The sequence below is a fragment of the Pelodiscus sinensis genome, chromosome 2 (genome assembly GCF_049634645.1).
Source record: "Pelodiscus sinensis isolate JC-2024 chromosome 2, ASM4963464v1, whole genome shotgun sequence".
Lineage (NCBI taxonomy): Eukaryota > Metazoa > Chordata > Testudines > Trionychidae > Pelodiscus > Pelodiscus sinensis.
The window spans coordinates 21,885,692-21,901,895 of NC_134712.1; positions in this window are offsets into that span (position 1 = coordinate 21,885,692).

Sequence of the window (16,204 nt, forward strand, 5' to 3'; positions counted from 1 at the left end):
ATATTGCATAGCAACTGTTAAACATATTCAAAGGGAAAATACAGAAATGTGAGGATTTTAGTCTCCTTATAGCCTTAAACTTTCTGTTAGTTCCTATATAGACGTCTGTCCATTATTGCTATCTTTGTATTCTGCTACATGGTGGGAGGTGCAATACCTAACACTTTATGTCACTTAAGAAAAAAATCCCTCTCCATTATGCGAGCCCTCTAGGAATAATGTAACGGTGCCCTGGGCTCCAGTCATTTTCACAAAAAATTACACTGAACATTAACTGTGGAGCCCCTAAATTACTTGTGCATTGGGAGTGAGAGAAAATATACAGGAAAGGGGGAGAGAGGTGGACAGATTTAGTTATAAATCCCTGAAGCCTTTGAAAAGGTGGGGAAAGAAAGCAACCCAGTATATGACTGGCTGCGGCTTTTTGTGCAGTACATACTGAAGTTGGAACTCATCTGAAGGCTCTTCAAGGAGCAGAGTGTGGCTCTTTTTGAAAAAAATCTTACGACATGCAAAATACATGAGCACCCTCATGTGGCTGCATCCAGCCAGGATCCTGTACACAGCCGGAGAGCAAGTCTCACCTATCGTTGCACTAGTTAAACATTGGAACAGCCTGTAAACAAATCTACACTTCAATTTTAAGCCACCTGTTTACAGCAGAAATCGTTTTTAAAAATCCCTTCCATGTGTAGGAAGCATTTATTTTAAAGGCACACTGCATAGTTAAAAAGGCTGGATCTGCATCTAACCTCACATTTTTTATTGCATAACTCCATTGGCTTTATTTTTACAGGTTGAACCTCTCTAGTCCAGCATATTCTAGTCTGGCAACATCTGTCGTCCAGCATGATTTTAGTTAGTTGTATGTCCGCTTATTTTGGGTGTGGCCACATTTCCTGCAGTCCTGTAAAATTTGTTTACCGCCACCATTCCCGGCTCTCATTTTTCTGTGCTGTTATTTAGCTCTAATTTAGTTATACTCAAAGTGTGGTCCATGGACCACTAGTGCTCCATGATAGTCTTGTAGGTGGCCACGGGCTCGGGGCTTCTCCCCCTCATCCACGTGTAGAATAAAATTGTAGTGCATCAAGGCATGTGCAAATGTGCACCACCAGTAGAAACAAAAAATCTAGCTGTGGGTGCTCTGCTAATCAGCTGGGTAGCATTTGAATCTCTCCTGAGAGTCCACACAAGCACACAGATTACAGGGAACACTGCTGGAATGCCAAAAAGACTGTCTGTGTCTCCAGCATAACACTGTTACAGTGCTTTCGAAGTTCACTTTTGTACCTGGGTTGGTAAGATCTACTTATAGAACATATCACCAATTTAGGGGGCTTTGCCCTGTTGACAATTTCCCCTGAGATTGGCATCATGGTCGTGACCCTCTTCAGACAGGATGACAGGCACCCACTGCTTAGGTGGGACACCTACGTTGCAATCCTCCTGGTCTAATGACTGAGTTGGTTGTCTACCGTAGAACAGCTATGATAGGAGAGATTGAGGAAGCCCCGCCCCCAATCAGAATATCCAACATCTCAGCATTTACAGCATGTTCCCTAAGAGGTGAGATGCGCGTGAAACACAAAGGAGGGAGAGAGAGAAAGATGCCCTTTTAAATACCCGGACATCACTTTGAGTACACTGCCCTTTGAAGTGGACTGGCACTCATCAGTCTGAATGCTGCTTGCTCAGACACAAGAACAGCTGCCAGCAAGCTCCCTCCCTATCATTCTTGAGCCCTGTGGTATACCCCCTCCCTGGGAATATGGGAGACACTCTGACATCAGCACCCCTCTTCTCCTGCTCTGCACAGCAAGCAGGAGGCTCCCAGAAGCAGGTGGCCAGGGCTCCAAAGCAGAAGACAGGAGAAGCACATCAGTGGGGGCAGGGGAGAGAGACACCTGAAGAACATTGCACTTGATAGCCTGCTAGGTGGCTAGCCAACCACACAGCTTAGAGGGAACATAGGTATACATCTAAGTTAGTTCCACAAGAAATGCCATAGCCACCTAACCTGCTTGACTTCAGGTGGCAGGTTACAATTTGTGTATCTCTAAACAGGATTAGGTGCCAATTTCTGGGAGAAGAGTGGGGCTTAGCACATAGCCCTCAATGGCATTTACTTTAGGTGGCTCCCTGCCTAGCATTCTGGCTTTTGTGGATCACTCTTAGCTCCTATTCATTGTAGAGGGAGCCTAGGTATCTGGCTTAGGCTTTGTCAATTTCAGTATTGTCCCTGTGGGCATGTCTCCACTGAGGAATTATTTCAAAATAACTCCCTTTATTTAGAAATAACAAGGCAAGCATCCACACTACCATGCCTGTTATTTCAAAATAATGGGCTTGTCATTTCAAAATAATAACTCCTGCTTATGAAGAGGAATAAGCTTATTTCAAAATAGTTATTTTGAGAATTATTATTTCAGAATAAGTTATTCCTAATTAACCTGGTAGTGTAGACGTAGCCTGTGATTTTCTAGGCATCTAAAGTTAGGCATTGTGATAGTCAGTATTGCAAAGCCAATGTCCCTTCATGGATCCCACCTGAAGTGTGACTGTGGAAAATTAAAAAGGATGGAACAACCATGAAAGAGTGGAAAGGTTTGGATTAAGAAAGAATGTGACTGAAAAGCTAGTTGTAAAACTGAGCCAAATATTGGATACATGGAAATAGTATTTATGTCAAGCCACCCAGCAACTTGTTGATAAACTCTGTTGGAGAGAGAGGGTTTGCATAATTATAGACTCGACAGTTTTTAAAATGGGTGCTTTTGCATTTTTCTCAAACAATCTCCTTGATCCACAGGTATAAAATTAATCTGTTAGTTGGCAGTGATGTTCATCTTGGAACTTGTTTATTTTGTATTTCAAAGAAAATGGCAAACAATTTGAAATACACCAGGCCTTTACTATAATGAGAGAAGCCAAATGAACAGTGATGTGTGCTCCTATCTTGAGAGACCTGAAAGAAGGCCTGGTTTTTGCAGTGTTCTAAAAAACAGTCCCTTGCACAGTATCTCAAGATAAGACCCCAAAAGTAAACACATCAAAATAATCATTAGCCACTTTTAAAAATCTTGACCAGAGTGTTTTACTAAGATTTGCAAAAGTAGGCCTTATTGCATAGCTCCAATTAACATCCCTGGGATTTTAATTTTGTTTCAAGAGAATGTCAGAACACACACACAATGAAAAAGCTAAAGTTTGAAATAAAGTTACAGTGCACATGACTTCTACCTTCAATTTTGAAATTCCGATTAACAAACATGACAGTTCCTACCAACACTTTTCTGAAATGGGTTTGCCCCAGTCAATCTGAAAGCATTTGTGATAATTACGTTATGTATGAAGTCATATGCTCAGAGACTTGAGGATGCTTTAGAAATCAAGTTTTATACCTCATAAAAGGGATTTCATTTAACCCATTTCAAATCAATAGCAAAAATTCAATTGAAAAACATAATTGTGTTATATCATATTTGATATAATGGCCATGTATACAATTTAAGTTTCTTCTCTATAGCTGCTAAGAATTTTTTAAATTATTTTAGAACTTGGAAGCATGAATTAAAAGACTTTCTTTCATGGGTAAGGATTTTTCTAATGCGTGTCTCCATGTAACAACAGCTGTTTCTCCTCTGTCATCTGTTGATGTGGCTTTTTAATATGTGTGAGAGTTTTAGTAAGAAAGTTACTGGCTATTGGTTGAGATATTTCTTCGATGAATCACTTAATTTTACTTAATAAATTTCAGAAGTCTTTGTCTCCCTTTGTACTTTGTGAGTAACAGGACTGCTGGATTTATTCATCTGGAGTTTATTACATAGGATGAGGTAAGGAAAAGTGATACAGAGAAATAGACAAGATGATGATGTAGCAACTCAAGTGTTAATGTTAATGTATGGTTATTGATGCTGCAAACATGGGCAAGAGAAAGGAGACTAGAACACTAGATTATGCTCCACTCATATACGGGGTTTTTGCATAGACTCAGGCAAAGAAGTGAATTGCATTACAGCTATTAAGGGAACTGTAATGCTCAAGAGTGGAGGGAGACCACTTGGAAATCCATCAGAAATTCTGTGAGGTGGCCCATAGAAAACACAATATTGATTTACATGGACTGAAGGCCTGACCTCTGAAAGCACTAACAACTAGATGTGATGTTATTTATTACCACTGGTAATTCCCCCGATTTCAGAGGGACTTTTCCTGGTTAGTATTATAGAACTGATCTTAAGCCCTGAAGTCAACAGGGGAGTTTTCCCCTGATTTAAGTGAACTTTAGATCAGGGCTTATACTCATTACATCAGGCCCATAACTTTTTTCTTTTAAAAATGAAAGCTTGTGAGAGCTTGGAGCAATGCCAACACATTCTCTGTAATGTATACAGTGCGCTATGACATGAGTCAGTTATTCTAGCACTGCTCACGGGACACATCGGGAACGATACACACTTCTTTCCAGCTAATGCCTGTCTTATGGTATCATCTATTATGTTGGAGGCTAAAGGCCCATAGAGAAAGTTTCTCTTTTCCCTGACTTGGTAAAGCAGAGTTCCCATAGCAGATGCTTTGGTTAGCAAATCAGATTCAATCTATTTTAATCATTGTTATTGCACTTCTACATGTAATAAAACAGGCTTGTATCAACTCAACCAGTCACCATCCTTACTCTGCAGCTGATTAGTATACAACCATTTATCTTTGGTTGTGATGAGTCAGTAATATGAGGGAGACAGCACAGATGGTGGATTACTTGTCTCACCTGCCAAAGTTCTTCATAAGTTGATCCGCTACCTGTAAAACTCAACACAAACTCCACAATGCAACCCTCAAACCCAAATGAATCAACACAACCATCCACACAGCAATACAATCAGCTCCTACAACCCCTCATTGCAGCACACACCTCTTTTCACCACCTGAACAAATCAACCCAAAATCCCACGGCACAACCCCCACAGACACAAATCAACATACACAACAACCTCGCATATCCCAAACATTTCCATTTTTCTTTTCTGGATAATGTCAGATTATTGGTTGAACTCTGATGAATTTTGCCATTTATTATAACCCCTGCTGTTTTGGTTTTTTCCGCAGTTCCCTCAATCTATTGCAGTGGTTCTCAAAGTGTGGTCCATGGACCATTAGTGGTTCATGACAATCTTTCAGGTGGGCCATGGGTTTGGGACTTCTCTCCCTCATCAGGGAGCCCAAGCGGGTGGTCCAGCCTCACAAGTCATTCCCTCCTTGTGAGGTTGGCTCCCCCATGCAGGAGAGAGCTCTGAGCCTCACAGGCTGACCCAGCTTGTGGGGGGAGGAAGCAGCTCCATATGCTGCTACTCCCTTCTCTTCCAGCTGGGGAAACAGCAACACAGGAAACCACTCACCTGTAGGATTTTCCTTCTGCTCCCATTGGCAATAATCTCGGCCAGAGCCCCGCCCCAGCCCATTCCTGCAACCAGCGTCCCATCTAGACCCTACACTCCCACCTCACCCTGTACCCATTTTGTCATCATGTGTGGTTGGCTGCTGGTCCATGGAAAAGTTTGCATTGAACGGGATGGGCCACAGGCCAAAACATTTGAGAACCATTGATCTATTGGATTCGATTTTGCTCAGGTTGTAAGTGGGCATCCATTATGAATCATACAATACTCAATTTTCAAATGACTAGCCAGAGAGTGATGAGTCTCTCTTCCTCCAGCCTGACAGGAGTACATACATCACTTTATCATATTCTCAGAAGGCAATGCTCCAACATAGCAGTTTGGAGTTGGTACCTTTTGTCCACTGTAGCTGTACTAATAGAGAGGGGTCCACATTTCCTGTTAAATATGTAAGGCCCTAAAATCCCATAACATCCTTTGTCTGTGACAGAGTAGGGTGAGGGTTTTTTACTTGTGAAAGCAATGGGAGGAGTCGGGTTCTTCTCCTCTTTGCATTAGTACCTCTCCTACTTCTGTGTCTAATGCATCAGTGCCCAGTTCAAACTTTTTGTCAAAAATTATTTTGTGATGATAGCCATGATGCTGCTGAAAGCGCACATCTGCTGTAATAGTTAACCAAACTTATAAAAGACTGGATTTTTTTTTAAGGCACAAGCCAAATAATGAATTCCACCTTTAAGGGATCTGGGGAAATCTGGCCCTGGCCTATCCAATGACTAAAAATGGACTGTGGCCATCCCTATTTTACATGTGGATTCTTTTACTGTGAGCCCTGCATCTCTGAGTTTCTTCAACACAATTCCCAAGTGGTTTTTATAATCTGACCATGAATTGCTGAAAACTGCAGTATCTTCAATGTAGGCCCATGCAAAGTCCTCCAACACAGCTAACACTTGATTAACAAGCCTCTGAAATGTGGCTCCTGCATTTATTAATCTAAAAGGTAACACCTGGAACTAAAAAAAAAAAAAATCACAAATGAATAGTGAAGGAGTTTTATTTTCTGTGATTTGCTGTCAAATGGAATTTGCTAATATATTTTGTTAAGTCAAAGGTGCTCAGGTATTTAGTTCTGGACATAAAATACGCATCAGCAATTGTGACGTCTTTAAACTTTCTGTAATCAATGCAAAATGTTATGGGTCAGTCCTTTTTGGGACTGTGACAGGGTGTACCAGCCCCGCACAGGGAAAGCTAGACTTAAATAGGCTCATCTGGCTGAAGAATTCCTGCCCCCATAACCATGCTGGGTATGCTTAGACTGCAGCCCAGGTATAATAGCCTGGAGAGAGGCTCAGTCAGGGCTGGCTGCTGAGGAAGCAGAAGGTGCTACTGGAATGCCTAGAGGTGAACTGCTGCAGGGACTCAAGCTGGGAAGCAGCCAGTGAGACACACATGCCCCAGGTGAGGACTGGGAGGAAGGAGGTGCTGCTGGAACTCCTGTAGGTGAATCACCAGAAGGATCAGCTCAGGAATCCAGCCAGGACACCAGTGCTACAGAAGAGCTGGAGGAAGGACCTTGGAGGAAATTCAGCTGAGTATGGTAGGAAGTAGCCCAGGGTGGGAGATTGAGTCCTGAGAAGTATGTTGTGGATGGATTCCCTGCTGAGCAAGCAGTGGCCCACACCTCTGCTATTAGGGCCCTGGGCTGGGATCTGGTGGTGTAGGGCCAGTCTGGGCCTCCCTACCCCTTGGCCTCACCACCCTAACCAGTGGGGCCTGCACCTGCTTTATACTGACTCCAGCTACTAGGCTGCACTGCCCCAGTGAGAGGGGTGATGATTAGTGACTCTGGCTATGAGGCTGCACTTCCCCAAGGAGAGGGCTGTTAATTTGTGGTTCCCTCCTCTAGGATGTGCTGCCCTAGCAAGCTGAGTGTTGAGTACTAACTGCTGCAGTTAGGCTCTTTGGTCACAAAAGGAGGACTGAGGGTTTAGGACTGAAGAGAAATTGCTGGATGCATGGGGTTGTGGTGTAACTTTAAGAGCCTTAGGGACTTGAGTACCCCTCCCCCGCAGGGAGGGGTGAGTGTATACTCTTCAAAAGGGACCCATAACAATTGGAAAAATACCAATACCTGCATGGACCAAGACTGGTTTAACATAAGGGTGAGAAGCTGATCAGACGGTCATCAGGTCCAGCCCCCTGCCCAAGGCAGGACCAATCCCAACTAAATCATCCCAGCCAGGGCTTTGTCAAGCTGAGACTTAAAAACCTCTTCTACCACCTTCCTAGGTAACCCATTCCAGTGCTTCACCACCCTCCTAGTGAAATAGTTTTTCCTAATATTCAACCTAGACCTCTCCCACTGTAACTTGAGACCATTGCTCCTTGTTCTGCCATCTGTCACTACTGTGAACAGCCTTTCTTCAACCTCTTTGGAACCTCCCTTCAGGAAGTTGAAGGCTGCTATCAAATCCCCCCTCACTCTTCTCTTCTCCAGACTAAACAGACCCAAATCCCTCAGCCTCTCCTCATAGGTCATGCACTCTAGCCCCCTAATCATTTTGGTCACCCTCCGCTGGACCCTTTCCGATGCATCTACATTATTTCTGTAGTGGGGGGGCCCAGAACTGGACACAATACTCCAGATGTGGTCTCACCAGAGCTGAATAAAGGGGAATAATCATGTCTCTAGATCTGCTGGCAGTGCTCCTCCTACTATGCCATTCATCTTCTTGGCTACAAGGTCACACTGTTGACTTATCCAGCTTCTCATACACTGTAATCCCCAGGTCCTTTTCTGCAGAACTGCTACTTAGCCAGTCGGTCCCCAGCCTGTAACAATGCTTGGGATTCTTTCATCCCAAGTGCAGGTCTCTACACTTGTCCTTCTTGAACTTCATCAGATTTCTTTTGGCCCAATCCTCTAATTTGTCTAGGTCACTCTGGAAGTTATTCCTCCCAGTGCTGCCTGGGGCTCTAAATCAAGATAGCACGTCTACATTAGGGAAGCCTGCCCCGGACTAATTTTGAGTCTTCCCTGCAATGTAGACATCCCATTTTGAAATAAGCTATTCCGGAATAACTATTCTGGAATAGCTTATTTTGAAATAAGCATGCAATGCAGATGTACCCCTAGGGTGCCATTTGGGCCAGGGCTGGTCCTGTCCTCAGTACATAGTCAATATGCTGCTTTTAATTTTAAATCCACAGTCCAGGGAATTAGAGCAGGAAAGAGGAAACGTGGAGACGTTTCAACTTCCTCAGTGCTTTGCCATGTGCTTGGAATGTTACTGTCCCAAACACAATTCTCAGCCCAGCTAGTGGACCAGACCAGTTATCCCTACCATGCAGCATATCTACCTCTCCCCCTATCTTAGTGTCATCTGCAAACTTGTTGAGAGTACAATCTGTCCCCTTATCTAGGTCATTAATAATGATGTTGAACAAAACCAGTCCTAGAACTGTTTTGTTTTTCAATTATCTCCATGTATAGCACACCTTTATCTCCTTACAAATTTGGTCCTGCATTTTTCCAGTGGGATGATATGCTCTGCTGATGGCAGGCTATGGTCCCACAGCATTAATCTTAAGGAGTCAGACCTGATCTGCTGGGAAAATACCCACTAGTGACTGTACCCCACACTCTTAACCTTCGCCTTTTCAGCTAGAAACTCTTTTACATACCTCAATAATCTCTCGTGAAGTGTCACTATGGTAGAGTACAGGCTAAGACACTTTGCAGAGGAGGATTATCATGTTTACAAGTATTTCTCGGTTATGATACTACTTTATCCACAGTCTATGGAGTAATCTTGCTGAAGGATCTCTGCATATTGTAGGTGACAACATTAATCCTTTCCGCTATCTCGCATTTCAGTTGTGATTACTGTGGATGGAGTTGCCATCAGGGCACCTGTGCTTTTTCCTGATGGCCTCTTTTGAAAAAATACACTCTTCCGCATCCACACATGCCTTTTTCCGAAAGAACTCTTCCAGAAATCTGCTTCCTCATTGAACGAGGTTTACCTCTGTTGGGAAAATCCCTCCATTCTTTCAGCTTTCTGTCACAAGAACTCAATAGCAGTGTGGATGTAAGTGTAGTTTTTCCGGGAAAAACTATGCATTGTAGACATACCCTGCGCCTTTACAGTGCATGGCTTCCTTTATGCTCTCTAGAGAGGGTTTGCATTTTTGTGTAGCAAATTCCATTTGGCTTTGACTTGCCTGAACAGTGGTTGTAGGCAGGAAGGTAAGCTCTTCCTACCCCTTCCTTTGTGACCCATTGCTATTCTCTGTCAATAAGTAAACAGAGGCTTCTCCTCCACTGTCAGCTGCCTTTCCTGATCAGACATATCTCTGGGAACATAGGGACATATTCCCTTTTATCTACAGATTGTCATCCCCAACCAGCATAGCAACTGGGAAATTAAGACCTCTCGCTTTTGAAGTTCCCTTCAAGCCCTGCTACAGGCACCATGGTTTTAAACTGTCCTAAAGCTACTAGTTTTACCTCCTTCAGAAGACTATCACTCTCCTGTCCCCCTTCTTTTCTGACTAGTTTCGAGTATGAGTGTCTGTCACGTTACTGAATTTGAGGGAAGCAGCCAGATTACTGCTGCACCCATAGGTGGGGGTGTTGGCCCCAAAAATGTATAAAAGGGGGCCATGTGAGGTGTTGAATAGAAACTTACTGTCTGCTAATCCTATATATGCTAGTCATGTGATTGTATAATGTCTGTGTGTGAAGTTATAAGCATGTACTTTGTATGGATACTGAATATTTCTCTGCATGTGGTTGAGCACTGGGCAGAGCCTGGCCTATGGACGTGCTAATTAGTGAGGCTCTGTGGGACAATAGCATTCAATGGGCCAAGGACACACCTCGGGAATGAGGCCTGACACCTAAGGGCTACCAGCAGGAAACACAGGGATAGGCTGCTGGCCAGGTGACCTGCTGCAGCCAAGATGAGACCAGGAAGGATGTATAAAGAGGCCATGTGGCTGACTCCATTTTGGTTCTCAGCTCAGCACTTCATCCCAGAGGCAGCAGTGCAGGGATCGAAGAGCCGGAAAGAACTGTGGACCCATCCTGACCTAGGATGTGCAACAAGGACTTTTAAGCCAGTAGCTTTGACATCTCTGCTAGAGCCTGCATCGAGAACTGGGAGATTCAATGCATATAACGTATGATACTTTAGCAACCTCACTCTCATGCTTTTCTTTATTGTAGTAATAAACCTTTAGATTGTAGATTCTAAAGGATTGGCTCAGAGTGATTTGTGGGTAAGATCCAGAGGGTAAATTGACTGGGAATCCGTGGCTGGTTTCTTGGAACTGGACAGAACTTGTTCGAGGTAGGTGGGATTGGGTTCTAAGACCCCCCCCCCCCCCACCACCACCACCTGTGTATGAGGCCCGGGGCCATCTGGGGCACGGATATTGTTGGGGTGTCGGAGGGGTTTTGCTCGTGAGGCTTCAGGCAGACAGCTGAAGTGCTCCATGGGACTGGTTTGTAGTCTGTTTGGGAAGATCTCCAGTCTGGGGGCTATAAGGAGTCCCAAATTTGAGCAATTCGCCCTGAGCGCCCGGTCCGTCACAGTGGCTACCACCTTTGGCAGTCCTGTATGCAGGGTGTGTGTGAAGGTTGCGAAAACACCCCCATTGTCCCTCCTCGCCCCCAAGTAAGCATGCTCCGGCCAGCCAGGAGAAAGCAGGAGCAGTGTGCTACCCAAGCCTCCCTCCCCCATGCTCTGGTCAGCTGGGGGAAGGCTGGAGCTGATTTCCCTGCTTACTTGGGGGACCATGGGAGGTGCAGTCATACCCTTGTCCATATTTACAAAAAACCCCACACCCCTTGCAGAAATTCCTGTGTACAGGCCTGTCTGCTGCACACTACCATTTACCTTGTTTATAAGCACTATCTCCACAGGTCAGACCCTAACAAAATTAACTAGACCTCTGTCTGCCACCATTTCAGTCTCTGACTTGAGGGCAGCTGCATTAACCTTGCCTGATCAGGGAGGGTACATCTTCACACTGCACCCGGAGTTCAAAATAAGCTATGCAATTTGAACTACGCCACTTGAGTAGCTTATTTCGAGTTAATTTTGAAATAACTTATTTCGAAGTTTGGCGCTGCCTACATAGCACTTATTTGAAATAAATTGCTATTCCAAAATGCCCCTTACTCCTCGTGGAATGAGGTTTACAGGGACATTGGAATAGCGAGCCTGTTATGTTTTGAAATAATGGGCACACACAGACGCGGAATAGCTATTTCGGGATACATCTGGTATCCCAAAATAGCACTTCAGTGTAGATGTAGCTGGAGTGAATTCGGATTCATCATACCTAGGGCAGTACCCTTTCATGTGATCAAGGGATTCGCATAACTAATTGTAAGCAGGGCCTGAAAGAGCACTCTCCTGCCATCTAGTGATGCATTGGGGGAACAAGACTTTGGGAGCAGACCCTATTTGCACAGCCATCCCTACTCTATCTCAGTGCTCAATAGAAACATTGCCAAAGGCAGTCAGGACCAAGGGTCAGAGCAGGGTCAAATCAGAGGCTGGGAGCGCCAAAGGAGTTCATAGTGAGATTCCTGGTCAGAGTCAATACCAAGAGTCAGAGCCCAAGGCAAGATCCAGATCAGAAGGCAAAGTCCAAATCAATTTGCAGTTAAAGCTAGGAGTAGAAATGGTCGACAGCTACGGGAGATCCATATTGCTGCGTGAACTCGTCTTGGAATTCCTCTTGAAATTATATAGGGTGGGGAGCCAGTCAGGTGCCCCAAGGCTGCTGTCTGTCAGTCGCCTTGAGGCAGGACTTCTCATAGCCTGTTGTTCACAGGGTCACAGGCTACAGCTGGTTACAGTTGTTTCTGGGAGGCAGCATCAAGAGGCTGGCAGCTCTGCAGGCCCAGCTGTATACCCACAAGGCTTTTACACAGATCTCCTTTGCCAAATGACCAATTTCGGCGGGCGTTGGGTTATAATTCACATTGGAAGGAAAGGTTAATGAAATGTTATCCATGTAGTATGAATAAAAAGCAGCAAAATTGTATTTAGCATACCCTGATTGAGGGGGTCACCTTCAACTGAGCCTCACTTGCCAAGCCGTGGTAAGGATGCCAGATCCCACTGGAGAGAAGGAGGTGGAGGGGGTCAGTGTTCGTACCTGCTGGTGTGAACTCTGAGCTCTTGACACCCTTTGACCTTCCTCCTGCAAGGAGGTTTAACAGTAGTTCAAATTAGGAGCTTTAATTCGAACTACCTAGTCCATGCCGCATGTAGCCATGGGCAGGTAGTTTGAACTACGGGGCATTTAAAAATGGCAGTGCCCAGGAACATGCAAATGAAGCCCGGGATATTTAAATCCCAGGCTTTATTTGCAAGTTTGAATGCCTACATTAGCCACCCTAGTTCGAACTAGGGTGGCAGTGTAGACATACCCTAAGAGCTGAACTACAAGGGAATCTCCAATCATGGCATTGAAGAAGTGACATCAAGCAACCACCAGCAGCATCAGAGCCAGTTGCAAGGTGGGCAGCAAAAACTGCAGCATTGCTCAACACGTACACCTGAAAAGTGTGGAGAGGGTGACGGGTGGACTCATGTGAATGCACCTCTGAACTCTAGGTCTTTGCGGACTCAGAACAGCCAGCTGAGTGGGATGCAGCAGAGGGAAAGGGGAGTGTCATGTTAAAGTTAAAGGAATTTTCTTCTTGGAATTTCACACCACAAGGTTGGCCACTGAGGCAAAGGACCCTGGTCTTCATACTATGGAATATGTGTTTACTTATGGTCACTTGCTTTTGAACCGGGGTTGTGATGTTTTCCCCCACTTACTGCTGGGTCTCCTTTCAATAAAAGATTTTGTTATACACAGTGCTTGAGTGGAAAAGGTTTGCCTCTTGGAGGTGCCAGATTACTGGCTGGGGGCTTGAGCCTGTTCTACTTTATATTGTTAAGAGCAACCTCCACATAGTAAACCTATTTCTCATTGCTGCTGACTTCATGTGGCACAAAGGATATGGAATACTTGCTTGGCCCTTCCTCTTGGGCTTGGGGTCTGGTCACTAAGAGGATGCTGGGGTCACAGATATTTTGTTTCTGAGGAGGAAGGGGATAGGAGGGAACTAACTGTTAATCCTTTTTTAGGCCAGGTTTCTGCCCCTTTAATGGTCTTGCTTATATAAATGCATACACAAGGCAGCTGCTTCTACAGATGCTGGAGTTCTCTCACACAGCTGGTTTCACTTCCTCAGAGCAGACCACAAATTTCTGCTCCATAGCAATTGGCTCTGCTGACTTGTCACGAATTTCTTGCCCTTTTGCTCTTTATCCATTTGCTCAACATATTCTCTCATCTTCGCCATATATTCCCAGTGACTTGATTTATCAGCCTGCAGTTTCCGCATTTGAGGTGGCATGGCTCTGCAGTGATTTGAAACCTTCTTCTGCACAGATTCATTGAAATGAGCATATTTCTTAGCCTTGCTTACATACATATAATTAAGTGCTTCCAGTCAATACTAGGGGGAGGACAGTCCTGTTCTGTTCATCAAGGATTTATGTACCATGCATATTCTTTCAAAGATGTCTAGATATTCTGCAGGGCAGTCAGTCTCTCTATAAGTCAGGTACAACTTGTACCTGTGATTGCTGGTGAGGATTGCCCATGTGCTGAGGTATCAGTTCTGTAAGTCCAGGATGCTCAAAACATGCTGCAACTCTTTGGTGGGCTGCATGGTCTCTAGCAGTGCTTTTTTTGTGATGGTACTGCCCTGTACTCAGTACCGGCACCTCCAGATGCAGTATCGGCACCTCTAGTCAGAGCTCAACAACTTTTCCCCTGAGTACCAGCATTTTTTTTTAACAAAAAAAGCACTGGTCTCTAGCATCTTATGCTTGGTTTTCTGTGGCCACCTGTGTGTATTTCCTGTCACCTACACCACACCCATAGTGATGCTTCCTACAGGCATTCTGGGTTGTGAGACATCCTCAGTACCACCAGTCCTAAGCAGGAGATTCTTGGCTGTTCCCACTGGATCAGCTCCCAGAATGCACCAGCCTCTGGAACCACAATCACTATCTCTAAGGGTATATCTACACTACAGCGTTAATTCGAGTTATCTTAATTCAAATTAACGCGTCTACACACAAAATGCAGTTCAAATTAGCATTTTGCTAATTCAAAATACTGCATCCACACTGACTAGACACAGACTCGGATTTAAGGCCTGCCAGAACCAGGTCAGGCAGGGCATCGGGTCAGGCGTGTCTGCGTGTGGCTGTTGCCTGAGGCTATCTGAGGCTTGTGCTTAAAGGGACAACCCCCCACCCATTTTGCCCCCCCTCCCCCCGCCCCTGCAGCCAGCCAGTTCTTAGGTGTCCCTGCTTGCTTGCCTGCCTCGCAGCAGGACAGCAAAGCATTTGTGTCTCGAAGTGCTTTGGTTGCTCTCACTGGAGACATCATAGCACTCTGCAACATGGAGACAGAGCTGCCCGTGGGCACTCTGGTGCGTCTCGTGGATGTGTTGCCATCAACCTGGGTGCACCTGCTGCAGGCTGACATCTGGGACGTCTATCAGGGGGCTGTCAGTATCCAGAAAGTCCTGTGGGAGAGCGTCCACCCTGAGGAGCACTCAGAGCCTCCCTGGTCTGCCCCACTGGGGGCTTGTGCCTCATTCCACCCTCACGTCCTTCCACTTACCCCTCCCTAGCTCCCCTGCCTAATGCCAAATAAAATACATGTATTTTCATAAACGCAAACTGTTTATTTCACAAAACTGCGGGCGGGGGGGAATAAAACCCTGGTGAGACTTGGGAAAGGAGTGGGGAGACGGGAGGAGAGAGGGGAGGGGGACACCTGGGAGGAGGGACCTGGACGGGGGAGGCAAGGGGAGGAAGGTGGAGGAGAAGCTCAGGGTTGGGAGTCTTGCCGGCCCTCCTGTCTCGCAGCACTGCACGTGCGGGGGCATCGGTGTCTCCAGGGGGGAGCAGGTATGGCAGGTGGGGGGGGGGAGAGGAAGAAGTGGGAGGGGAAGCAGGAGTGGGAGGAAGAATGATAGCTGGAGTGGCCACAGAGGCTGGAGCAGCAGCAGGCACCTATCTCTGCACCAGGGTCTGCAGGTGATCCCGTATGGCATAGCCCTGGGCAAGCAGCTCCTGCAAGCCCTCCCGCCGCAGCTGCAGGTCTTCCTCCACCCAGTGCTCCTGGCAGCAGACCTGCCTAGCATATAGTGCCAGGTGCTCCCGGTGGTACTCCTCCAGGTGGCAGGTCATCCTGCTGGCCTGGGTGCGGGAGGCTGTCCTGCGCAGGGTGGTGCGCCCTGCACCCGCAGCTGGTGTGGCTGTGGAGAAACCAGAGACGTGCTCTGTTATCCCTGGGGACACAGTGGGTGAAACCCAGCCCCCCTCTTCAAGGCAAGGACGGCAGGTCTCCACACCGTTGTGTCCTGCTATCCCTGGGAGTGTGAGCTGGCCCAGGACTGTACCCATGCCCCTGTGCTGTATATAGTGTGTGGCTTTGTCTACACTGGCAAGATTTAGCGCAAAATCTTGCCGCCTGGCTACACTGGCCGCGAGTATTTGTGCAAGAACACTGACGTTCTACTGTATGAAATCAGTGCTTCTTGCGCAAATACTCTGACACTCCTGCTCAGGGATAAGTCCTCTTGCGCAAGTGTTCTTGCACAAGAGGACTGTGTAGACAGGTAATATCAATTTCTTGCGCAAGAAAGCCCAATGGCTAAAATGGCCATCGGAGCTTTCTTGCACAAGACAGCGTCTACA